This window comes from Molothrus ater, chromosome 1, assembly GCF_012460135.2.
Source record: "Molothrus ater isolate BHLD 08-10-18 breed brown headed cowbird chromosome 1, BPBGC_Mater_1.1, whole genome shotgun sequence".
In the NCBI taxonomy this organism is placed as follows: Eukaryota; Metazoa; Chordata; class Aves; order Passeriformes; family Icteridae; genus Molothrus; species Molothrus ater.
This window is the reverse complement of record NC_050478.2, coordinates 130,871,659-130,884,819: the sequence shown is the minus strand read 5'-3', so window position 1 is coordinate 130,884,819 and position 13,161 is coordinate 130,871,659.

Below are 13,161 nucleotides of genomic sequence, written 5' to 3'. Positions count from 1 at the left end.
AAAGCCATAATAAAAATTACTCCCTGTCATAGGGAGTTCTGTTTGCTCTCCAAAACTGAGAGCAATAGAAAAAAATATTTGATATCTACCTAAAAAATATTTGATATCTACCTATTGGAACAGGGAGGGCAGTTCACACTCTGATCAGGGGAAGGGAAAGGGAAAGGGAAAGGGAAGGGAAGGGAAGGGAAGGGAAGGGAAGGGAAGGGAAGGGAAGGGAAGGAAGGGAAGGGAAGGGAAGGGAAGGGAAGGGAAGGGAAGGGAAGGGAAGGGAAGGGAAGGGAAGGGAAGGAAGGGAAGGGAAGGGAAGGGAAGGGAAGATCCCTAAACAATTATTCTTTATGAGTACATGGATTTCCTAGCCAAAGACACGACAAATCACATCATAGGCCATGAAGTAACTGGCCCACAGCATCATAAGGAGGAAATGAAGGCAGAAGAAGATGGGGAACACATCTCTTGAAGTAAAAGAGGATGGCAGCACTTCAGTCAGGACTAAGAACTGAGCCTGGAGGGCATTAACAAATGAACACTATAGGAAATTTTTTTCCAGAGTATTGCACATTGAGCAGAATCCTATGTCTGTATTAAAATGTGCAAAAAGTCCTGTCATTTTGCACAGATGACTACCTGAGGAGCAAAGGCCAAGACAGTCAGGTCTTTCATCTCAACAGTCAAAAGCAGGAACAAAAGAGATCTGGTGATTTTCTACTAATGTCATGATACAAGCTTTTTCTTTCTCAGAAGAGGATTAAGTACATTCTGACAAGTAACTTCTATCCTTCTCATAATAAGCAGTGAAAGACTATTTTAACTAAGCCCAGTAAATCAAAGATGTGTGTTTACAGAGTAAAATTGCTTCTTTTCTGTTTTACAGTTACAAAAAGACCATCTGATTCCAATGATAATCAACCACTCCACATGATTCCCATTAGCTCTGTCCGTGGAACACCTGAACAAAAGCCAAAGGAACTTGGACATGTTCCTCATTCTGCCATTTCATTATTTTTTTCATCTAAACATCTGTTTTCCCATGTTGACGTATGAGCTCATAACTTGCAGAACAAAGAGAACCCGTGCCTTCACGTAGGATGTTTATGTAGGTAGCGCTGGGTTTTTCTGACAATTTCTCCATATCAATTCCACCCTTTAGTCTGTTGTCCAAATTCACTGCCACATTGCAAGGAATGACTGAGAGTCACTGAATGCTTCTGTAGTGGGGAAAGTTTTTCAAAAAATAACCAGAAACTAAGGCATAATATAATGAGGTATATTGGTTAAATATAGCTTTATAAGGAAAACATGATGGTGATTACTTCATGAATAGCAATGCTATGACCACTATCACAGATCATGTCTATTTAGCTGCACAACACCATAGCATTTTCAAAACAAATGTAGGACTTGTGCCCTATTTTGAAGCTTTTACAAGCATTTGCTTTTCACCGATCACGGGGATCTCTTGCAATACCCCAGGCTAAGTATGTGTGTGATGTGTGTGTAACAGCTCAAAAGGACTAGGGCCTCTTAAACATGCTGTATTTAACATCATCAGATCCTGTGGAATGTCTCACATACAGAAAACTATGAAAAGTTGAAGTGCTTGCAGATCAAATAAGTGAATTTAGAAAAAAATGATGAAAGATAAAAAAAGTTAGAGATTACAAAATAGAGTACAAAGTAGAGTTGCTTTGGACTGTAATGCAATTTGTGCTAGTCCTGCTGGTGTTAGCTTTTCTTTGTTTACAGTATGAATGCTGTAAGCCCCCTACAGCAAAACTACAATCCAGAGCTGAAATAAAGTTAGATTCAATGTTAAGCATTTAAATATTTAAAATAATTTTAACAGTTCACAGTGTTAAAGTTTTTCTTGCAATAACGTAGTTAATATTTTTAGTTTAGCATTTACATAAAAACAAATATCATAATTTTTTTCTTCCATCCTTCTCCATTACATAAGCAGATCTTGAGATCAAGAAAGTGGAAGGCAGAGAGAGAGAGCAAGATGATAAACAACACAAGAGTTGTAGCAGAAGGACCTTTGTAACAGTTGAGAGAAAGAGTATCATTAGGTTAAGGTTAGGACAGTGAGGCAGTAACAGTATGGATGTACAGATTTGTGGCCATTAATACAGAAGTACAGGATACCAAATGTAGCTCTGTGTATGCCTTCAGTAATATAAACAGGGTGTAAAACACTCTGTCAAATAATGTCAGGAGTGTGGCACCTGGCTCCAAAGAGAGGAGACAGGCTGCTGTGGGCAGGCTGCTGTCAGAGACCATGGCAGGACACCAGCTCCAGCACTGGCTTCAGGCAGCTGGGGCTTAACAAAGTTCTTGCAGACCCTAGTGGCACAGAGGTGGATTGAGTAGCAGCAAATGGGGAGGATTTGGGAGGGCTTCTTGTGATTATTCATGCATAAATTGTTTTCTCACCTCAGCTCACTTTAGGGACCCTGTATTTTCCATCAGGGATTTTGGAGATGCCCATTTCCATAAGGTTTACTGTTGGAAGGGTGAAAATTTAACCATAATTACTAGCATTTCTGCCAAAAAAGAGAGTCATAATTTCAAATATTAGCTGCCATCAACAAATCAGCTACGACTACTCATATATCTTTCCCAGCCAGGAGGAGGGCTCAAATGCCAGTTTAAGCTGACTCTTGTCCCATGGCAAAGACAGACATTAAGAGCAAGGGATTCTTATATCATGTTTACATACAGCAGATGCAAAGAAATGTAGTTTGTACATTTTTTTGCCAAGCTTTGTTTCATCTGAGATAGTATGCACTGAGAGGAAGCATTCATGCTGTGCAGTTTCATGGGAAGACTGGAGAGCTGGAGAGTTGGGATCCCTGTTTGTGGGACAGATGGGCTCACCTGGAGAGTAACTGACCATGCTGTCACTTCTTCACTAATTCAGCACATGTGGCCAGCTGATGCCAAACTGGGCAGGAAAAGCCTTCTCAAATACGTCTCAAATACCTCGAGATCTGGTTTTATGCCTTGTCTTAGGGTGGCACTGCACTGACACTCTCTGCAGCACCTAAACAAACCAGGTTGGGGAGCTAAAATAACACTTAGATATTTGCAGTCTCTTCTGCTGGTTTCTGATAAATTGGCTACTGGTCTCATTCCCTCTGAAAGGGCAAGGGGTATTCCATTGCAGTGGTGCTGAGTCTCTGCCAGGTCACCAGCCTACACAGAAATCTGCAGCATGACTCACCAGGTGCAAATGTTTTGGTTCTAGACTCTTAAGTCTTGAGTTGTGTATATGTAGCCATACAAACTTATGAATCTGATTGTAGCAAGCCCTGCAGAAACACAGTTAAATGCTCCCCCTGCCCTAGGAGATGTTATACACAATTTGGGAGAAAACCAAATTATAAGTGGGAGAGAGGAAAAACATTAAATAATAGGAGCAAATATTTATGTAATGACTATAAGCAACTAAAGTCTAAAAGATTCAAACAAGATTAAACATTAAAAAGAAACACTTTGTAAAGGTATGGATAATTTGGGAAAGATTGCTTGGAGAAAATTAGTGTTTCATGCAGTTCCATGATTCTACAGATTTGTATCATTTCCAGATGTTCCATAGGTTTCACATCTGAGATCCTCCTTGAAAAAGAGTGTAAAAGAGAAGGATAATTCATTGCAAATAATTCAGAAAAGATAAAGGGGCACCTTAAGGGGGACAAGAAAACAAGAAACTTAGCTATTGAATGCTTTCACAAAAAATGTGCATGCAGTGAAATCCAACAAGTTTTACAAATCTGTTTTCATGCTCTCTATTTATATTTAGGGTTGATTTAAGCTTTTATTTCAATTATAGCAGTTGTAGTACAAATTCATTCTCATAGTTTGGTTCCAACTGCTCCATTTTGATTTATAAAAACCCCCACCACAGACAATGAAAAGTATCCCTCCCTGTTCTTTAAATAGCCTTCTGTTCTGTTCACTCAGAGTGCTGCACAATTTAGTCACAGCTCTGTTAATTAAGAACATGCTGTTATCCTCAGCACTGAGAGAAATGAAGTTCCTGATAGATAAAGTTTTGAGGTTCCTATCTCCCATGAGAGCTTCCAATGAAAGGAAATGTGGGTGAGTGATAATATAAGTGCTTTGCAGCATGGCTGAGAAAACTGACCCTATCTCTTTGCACCCTTGGGTATTCTAATAAGAGTGGTGTTGTTCCTGCAAGCACTCCTCTGGTTTCAAATTGGATTGTTCATAATATGTGTTGAGTTGTGAGAAATTCCACAGCTATCCTTCTCTTCTCCTTTCTCTATCCTTCCTTGCTTCTGGGACATATTGTACATAAAGTTCCAGCAATGTGGGGACATAGGAGCTTCGTGCTTTGGAGATCTCATGCCTAAATAAACAGTCCAGGACATCATTAAGTTCCAACTAATTTTATATATCAGATAATATAAACAACTTTATGTAAAGTTATGCAGATTATAATCCCACAGTGAAACCGCCAGCAGCACTAAATCACATTTAAACCTCAATAGTTCCTCTTACTGTTATTTTCCTGCTATTTTCCTTCATTGTTTGGTCTGTATAGATGCTTAGATGTGAAATGATAAATGTGACAGATATACCAATACTTGTATCACATAAGGTTTTATGTTTTGATTTAAGAAGAAAGAAAGGCTATGCCTTCTAAAGTCAAGAATCTCAAGACAGGATTGTTGGTGCACTTGTTGCATAAAAACATCTATGTGTCAGCCTGGCAGCACCCACAGCAATGATCAGGGAGTGAGGAAAGATAAGCAGAAGTTTCTAGTCAATCAGCCTTATTTTTTTTTCTCTTTTTTGTCTTTCTCTCCTTCCAGTTGCATGAAAGGGAGAGCACACAATGGTTAGTTCTTAACAAGCCAAATTAAAACCCAGGCCTATCTCCTGATCCTTATTGAGACAACGACACAACAGCACACTATGCTTAGAGAAATAAAGGATAATATTTTATAAATACATGTACATGCTTCTGGGACAACTATTTATGATGAAGAGATACTTGCTTCCTATATGTGATAGAAATTTTATCATGCAAAAAATTATACTGTGCAAGACCTGAAGTGCATTTACTGACTCTTAGATTCCCCATCGGACTGCACAGATAATTTAGAATTATTACATTCTAAATTCTAAATACTAAATTCTTCTTATTCATGTTTGAAGTCTAACAGTCTAATGTTACATACTGATGTAGGTGCTACTAAACACTTCATGTATTTCACACTGGCATGAAAGCTTGACTTTTCAAAAAGTAATATATTTTCTCTTGGACATAGTTATCTCTGTTAGTTACAAAGCAGGAAGCTGGACTTGCTAGTGGATACTTTCAAAACCTGACCTTTGGCATGTGCTTCTTAGGAAACTCCCTTAATTCACAAATTCTGAAACTCTTACTCATATTAAACAGACTTCAGCATAAATAAGTGTCATGTCTCTCAAGCTTACATTAGATAACCAATGGAAAAATGGTTTAACAATCTCTTTTTGATCCTTCTGATCTATGGAATGTCTTCAAAATTAGATGAGGGTAAAATTCCTACCAACATATTAATACCATCAGTAGGAATAACATCAACAAAGCATCAGCTGGCATTATCTATTTTTTGCCAAGAGACTTGTTATCATAATAAAGAAATGGAAGACCTGTTTACTTTAAGGTGTTCATGAAGCACTTAAATTTCTATCCAGAGAACCATACTAAGCAAATAGGTAATATTTCACATTAAGAGTGAAGAGGATCCCTGTCCTGACAGAAGCTGATCATTGTCTAAAGAGTGTTTCACAGAAGAAAAGATAGAAACAGGACAGAAGAAATTTTAAATAAAATACTGGAAAGAAATGGCTTCCTAAAGTACCATATAAATAAAGTAACCCAGCCAACTAGGGAAAAAGAAGACCAAATCCCACGAGACAAAAGAAAAAAAAAGGGGTTACAAAACTCACTAGTGTCCTTTGTAGAACATTTTTAAGGTACCAAGGAAGAACAGTTTCGATCTTCTCAGCTGAACAGCTAATAAAGAAAATACAGGATGGTACAGCATCTCCTGTGTGGGAGTTTGAGAGCTTTGATTCAGAAAGTATCAAAGAAAAATAAGAATGGAAATCAAATGTCATATAATTTATAAGTAAAATGGTCTTTCATACCAGAACTCAGATCTGGAAAATAACTCAGGCTGTGACTTTTTGCAATGATCAAGCTATTTCCTACTATTTCCTTTGTCTTGTCTTTTCCCAGTTGGACCATTTTTCTTAAACAGTAGACAAATAATAACAGAATGGAGCACATTGTAGTGAAATTAGAGTTCTCCATCAGCTAGTCTATTTTATGTTTCTTACACCATGAGGTGAACTTTACTGTAACTTCTCTGACTCTGTGAACTTATATAAAGGAAAGAGGAAACTAATGAGTACAGTAGGATAATTGGCAGTAAAAATAGAGCAGATGTCAAGATTCATTGTAAAGCCATACCATGGCTTTAAATCTACCCCAAATTGTCCAGACTTGTATGAATTTCTCCTGTTACAAAATGCCTAAAAGATTTCAACACTGAAAGAAGAATTCCAACTGATTGATTCACATTAGCATTGGCTATTCATGTGAGACAGTAAAAGGAAATATTAGTACTAAAACATCATAACACATGCTCAAATTAGACCAGTTTCTGCTATTGTTGAACTGCTAGATTCCTAATCATTATTTCAGTCAATTTCTTTTTCAAAAAATACTCCATAATGAAAGAAAAGCATACACTAGGAATTATGTACTAACTAAATGTGTAAAAAATAAGACAAACTTTAGTAAGATTTTTTGAAATGTGTGTGTCTTGAGAATCAGTTATTCAGCTTTTAGCTCCTGCTTTTCTTGATGTCCCCGGTCCCATGGCTGCAGATCAAGATGACAGGATTACATTGGATAAGCAATACCTGCCATCTGCTGGAAGGATATTTTCTAGCACTGATGAGGCTGGCATTGTTTGGGTAGGTGGTCAAATACAAAGAAATTGAATTAACAGCATTCTAGAAATTGTTGAGAAATTGAAATTCAATCTGCAGTGTAATAAAGACCTTCACATGTTGTTTACTGGTGGAGAAATGAGTCACAGCAAAAATTATTTCCAGACCAATCTAATGGAGCAGGACTAGAGACTTCATCAAAGTACTAATCCCCTTCTCAGTATGGTATCCCACAATTCTACCACTGCCACTACAGAAAAAAAGAAAAAAAAAGGGCGGCAGGGGGGAGAAGAATGTTAGTAAACCCCACTAAACCCTATTTTCTATTCAAAGGATTTCAAAAATGCAGTTTTCCTCAATCCACTCTGTAATCATTTGCCAGAAACAGAATACAGCAGTACTGCATATTTGAACAGAAAAAGGGTCTTGGTCTTCTTATTTTACACAAGTAAAACATTTAAGTTAACCATGATGATGAAACATTTTAGAAAGGGAATCAAACCCAGTGATCCTGTAATGATATTACAGACATGGATGTCTACTGTCACATATACATGTATTACATACAGATAAACTTCCACAATACATGTCTTTGGGATTTTGACAAAACACTGGTATTTATCTGTGCTTTTTAATGCCCTTAAAAGTATTCCATTAGGCTTCAAACTGACATTTCCATGATGTGAATGAGTGGAGTGAAATGCTATAATTACCTGAGCTAACAGAAATTGCACACTGCCTTTGCTACTCTTTGGTAGCAGAAGTACATTACCTGTTTAATACATTAGCGTGCTGTAGTAGGACTTGTAGTACTATTATGACAATTATCCATCACTTCTGAACCCAATTCCCTCTTATCAGCAGCATATAATTTTGCCATACATGAATAGTTCCGTCTGGAATTTTCCATGCTGGATGTTTGCCTCTGGACAATTTTGTAGAGAACTTCAGTCAAAAGATTTCAGCTGTTTCTGAAAACACAGTTAAGGAGAAGAAAAACCAAAAAAAAAACAAAACCCAAAACCAACACAGTGTTTTGAGCATGTTAAAATATTCTGGCAGCCTTTTCTTTTAATAGCTATGGTACATTCATCCTTTGGTACAGGGACTTCCTGTTTGCAAGGTGGGTGGCCTATTTATCAAAGGTAAACTTCTTCCTATCTTCACAAAATTTTATCAAAGCCTGCCCATGTTATAAACCTTGAAGCCTTTGTATAACATGTTTCCAGTAGAGATGGCAGTACATCCATTCATTCCAGCCTTGGGCTGCACACTACTTTCACAGCCTTTCAGGCTCCAAGCTGACATCATGGCTGGCTGGTCCTGTGGCCTGTGATCTGAAACGAAGGATACACTTTCAACAGTTCCAACACTGAGTCCTGGCAGTATGGGACAGAAAAAAGGGACCTGGTCAGAACAGAAATGCTATGGTAATTGTGGGTGGCATGGCATGGCATGGCGTGGCGTGGTGTGCGGTGTGATGTGTTGTGTGGTGCAGAAGGTGCAGCATGAGAGGAAAGCTGGGATGGGTTGCTAAGGCACTGAGAGTGGTGGAATGGGAACAACCAAGAGAAAAGAGAAGGTTGGTGTGGTTGCCTTCGACCTAGTTCAAGGTGGGGTTGAGATGAAGATCTAGAGGAGAGTGAAAGTGAACAAATAGCTTGGCAGGAAGGAGATATGAAAGGGAGATGGATTCAATTAGTGATCAGATATGTTGGAAATAGTGACAAATGTCTAGGAAAAGACACTAGAACAAGTAGTCAAGAGCAGATGACAAATCTAAAGGAGAAGATTGGAAATCATTGAATAGGGAAGCTGAGGAAGAAAGACTAGATGAGGAGTTCGGAGAGAAGAAAAAGTATGGGTAAGACAAACATGAAAACATAAGCTGAGGAATGAAAGGAGGCCAGTCACTGAGACAGAGGGGGAGTAGAGCTGGGATTTTGTTGGAGCAGAGATTAGTACTGGCTTGAGAAGTCTGTCAGACTGAGTATTCTCAGTCATCATTTATTTCAAGACTCCTTGGTCAGTATGGGACATCTGTCTCAGTGGACTTTCTAAGGCACACACTGTAGGCTGGGTATCCCCAAGTGATGTCATTACACATTATCTTTTACTCCTGTTTCATTCACTCATCTGCTCTGATGATGCATTTACTACTAGTGTAGTAAAGGAAACAGATTCTTTTCTAGCTAAAATGTGCTTTTAACAGAGGTGAATGAAGAATTTAATTCAGTAAACTTACCACCTATCAAAGACAGTCTGTTTTTACCTTGGCTATATCCAGGTATTTCCACAGCCCTTAGGAAGGCTCTGCATGTGTTTGTATGCATGCATTTCTCTTAGGTTACCTTTCCTTCACAGTGTGAGGGAGAGGTACGAAGGAAGAGACAGTGATCTATCCTCTAAAACTGTTTTTAGACGTGCCACCCTCCTTTAAAAATGAAGCTCAAGTATTTTCATATTTCTTCTGGTGTGAAGAGAGCTGAAAAGTATAAACTCACATTTGGAGAGCCAGCACATTGAGAACCACAGACTAGAGAGGACAAGATGCATGGGCAGAGCTGTGGGCAGCTGGCAGTGAGCACAGGCTGACTGAAAGTTGCTGCATTTCTTGCCCTGGATAATATGAGGAATCCCATTCAGTCCCTGGCCATACACGTACTTTGCTGAGAAAAGAAATCTCAAAAGCTCCCCCCCCAGTTTACTCATAATTTTTGAAGACCTTAACATTGGTCTCAGGGGCGCTCTACTGATAGACCGTTAGTAATTAATTATTTTCAAATTTTAATAACAATGATTAGAATATCAGTTATTTTGTGACTTCAGCAATAGAGAGATGTAATTTTCTCATGCAGCTGAGGAATGGAGAGAAAGTAATGCAGACACAATGCATAATGCCCCTATCCACTGAAGACTGTCGTGAAAACACTCATGTCCATAAGAGTAGGAGATTAAAGGATGAGATTAAAGGATACTTGGTCATGTGTATAACATTATGGATGAGTGGATTTAGAATAGATAGATATCCATTGCTCCCTGAAAAGCTGCATATGAAATATCTAATGTCCTACAGAATGTATGTTTTGCCAACTATTTAAAATATTTCAAATACTTAAAATACTTGTATCTAGAGTATAGTTTCTATACTTTTAAGAGAGCCTTATTACCACAACTGATCTTTATAGTCTTTCCACTGGATTCAGAGCAAATGTGAAAGAACAACCAATGTTATTCAGTGACAGACAAGGGACTATTTTGAACTATGTGGGTGATGTGTGTACTTAAAGGCTTCCATTGCTTTCTGGTATCAAAGGTTCCTGGGCATCAAACCTTTCCCAGTGGTCAAAACCAGAGTTTTATAAATGTCCTCTATGTTCTAAGCTATTTTCTTTCTTCTTTCTGAGTCCATCCATGCCTGTTCCTGTCTCGGGTTCATGTGAGTGCAGTTCGTGTGGTATTGCTACCTAGTGCTCAGAAAAAGCTGTGCTCTGTCTTATGTGCTGCAGCTAATTAGTGTCAAAACAAAAAGAGGAACAAAACCAAAAAGAAAAATAATGACACCTTGAAAATATTCTTACAATTTTTTTTTTTTTTGATAGGATCAAAAAATAATTCACTCTCCTGGACGGGTGTTAGGGAAACAGAATCCAAATCACACAAATACCTTTCAAATGGGGGGTGATGTATAAAATGCATAAAATTTCCCCCCCTTCACCTCCTAGCTGGCACCACTGAGGCAGAGCAAAAAAAAAAACCTTTTTAGAGTCACTTGGAACTTGCTGCTGCTTCTCTGTAGCCCAGTTTCTGGATGTTTGAGCTTAAATTCACAGGCACATACCAATACAAAAACCCATATTGAGTTCAGTGGGCTCATTTGTGACATTTTTCTTCTTGGTATGATTTCATGGTTTTGACAAGTCTTTATGCTTCTCTCCCCATTAAGAATCATTTCAATTCCTTGGTCTCTGAGTAGTTCATCTTTATTGTAAACTCCTCCCACTTTTTACAATAAGATCAAATTTTTAAAGCCACCAAAGTGCTCAGGTCAGGAGAGAGGCACAAAAGGGGTAAGGGCATGGCAAAAATATTTCTGGAAGAGGGCACGGAGTACCTGTGTAGAGAACTGACGGCATGTGCACAGGGTTCAAGATTTCTGTATGTTGTGCCTGGGACCAAGGATAACATGACCAAGGATTATATGCTCAAAAAATATTTCTGAACCAAGTAAAGGTGATAGAAGATATCCATTAATTTTCCTCTTAAAGGAAGTATGATCTCATGGACAGAAACTGTCCTTTTTTTCTGTTTGTACATTACACATATTATTGGGTTTCTCAAGGGAATTCAATTAACAATACAAAAGATAAGCAGTTGAAGAACTTAGACAATTCAAAGTTCTTTTAAGCAGTTAAATTGTAGCCCCCTTTTTGTTCCTTTTTAAATTCTGCATTTGCAAGGAATGTTCAGCAACACCTAATGTTCAAGATGTGCAAGTCTAATGTGAATTTTACCTAAAGACAAGCTGAATGGAAAAGACTACATTTTTAACACTGTCAGATTGTTAATCCTGAGTAAAAATGCAAATGCAATCAGCACATTCCTCAGAAAACAAAAAGAAGTGCGAAGTCCTGCTATTCTTTTTGTTGGCTTATAACTGAGGGGATTAATGCAAGGAAGGCAAGGTGAACTACACCAGTCCAACACTTGGTCTTTTTTCTCTGATCTCTTTTCACCTGGTTTTTCTACTTGACTCCACAGTGCAAAGCTTTCTAGGTAACCCATATCATTCTTCAAGGCTGGATATAGCTGCTGACAGTCTTATAGCAGACAAAATTCATTAAATGGATTCGAGTTTTGAAATCTTATTTTCTAATGCTTTGCTGCAGCATCTTAACAACCACATCCAGTGTTCCCAATCAGTTACTTCTTATTAAAATGTCACTTAATTGATTAGGAATCATGATAATAAAAGGAAATAAGCCATTTTTCATGTCATTATTGCTCTAAATGCAGGCCTCACTTCTCCCTTACACCCTAGTATATTGCTACCATGGTTGGTGAAGTGTGCACAAGGGACTAGATCAAAGTTTTCTTTAAGTTATCCCAAACAGTTTTCCAACAGTGCAAGTCTCTGACTACTCTTCATTCTCCTGATTGGTTCTTCTCCAGTACCATAGCATCTTCTCCCCTCTCCTGAGGATTAAACTACTCTAGCTCTCTACTTCTTCAGAAGACAGTTCCAAAAGCTGCATTTCTGCTGTAATTTTATTGAGGCTTGGATAGTTATCAGTCTAGACAGACAATTTAATCAGGATGGAAATGTGCCAAGTACTCCCTAGGAGCCAAGACTGATATGAGATCTCTAAAGAAGAGCCAAAAATGGAGTACACTGAGACATTTTTTTTCCTTATTTCAGGATGACATTCTTCTCTAAATCATATAACATATGGAGCCTCTTTCTTCCTTTCCTCAGCCAACCTGATCCATTCAAGTGTTTAGGTCCTTACAACTGTAACAAAAAGCAATTTTGCAGTGGTGTCCCAGAAGGGATGCATAAAGGGGATGCCAGTGTACCTAACCCCACCAAAAAAAAAAAAATTGAAATGATACATCAAAAGAGGTATTGACCTGCCCTGAACACTGCATTTGTTCCATTAAGAGTATAGAAATTTGACAGAAAATAAACCCTTTGTGTTCCAGCTGGTTCACAGAGGTCAGGGAGGCTGGGTGTTGCTGGGTTTAATTTCTGACTACAACCAGTTCAGCTCTCCAAGTCTGGTCATGTTCAGTAAGAACTTTGTTGAGCACAGGTTCACAAGTAGTGCAATTTCAACAGGATGAGTTGAGTCTAATCAATAACAATGTGTGTGAGCAAGATTCAGGAATAGTGTGATTTACCACTCTGATACTAGAGCTCTGGCCAAGTTCAGTAAGAACTTACATGATCCAGAGTCACAAATAGAATGGTTTATTGAAGAAACAGGAAAACAAGTTCTGGATTGACAGTGGTAAATGCACTAACTGCAGAGAGTTAGTATGTATAGCAACCAAAGGTACAGTAACGGGGATCTATTATAAATATGTATATGTATATATGTAAATAAATATTCCTGGAACTGCTCCCATACAGATGTTCACCTAAATGCTTCCCTTTGGGAAGGAGGAGAGACACAGTCCATT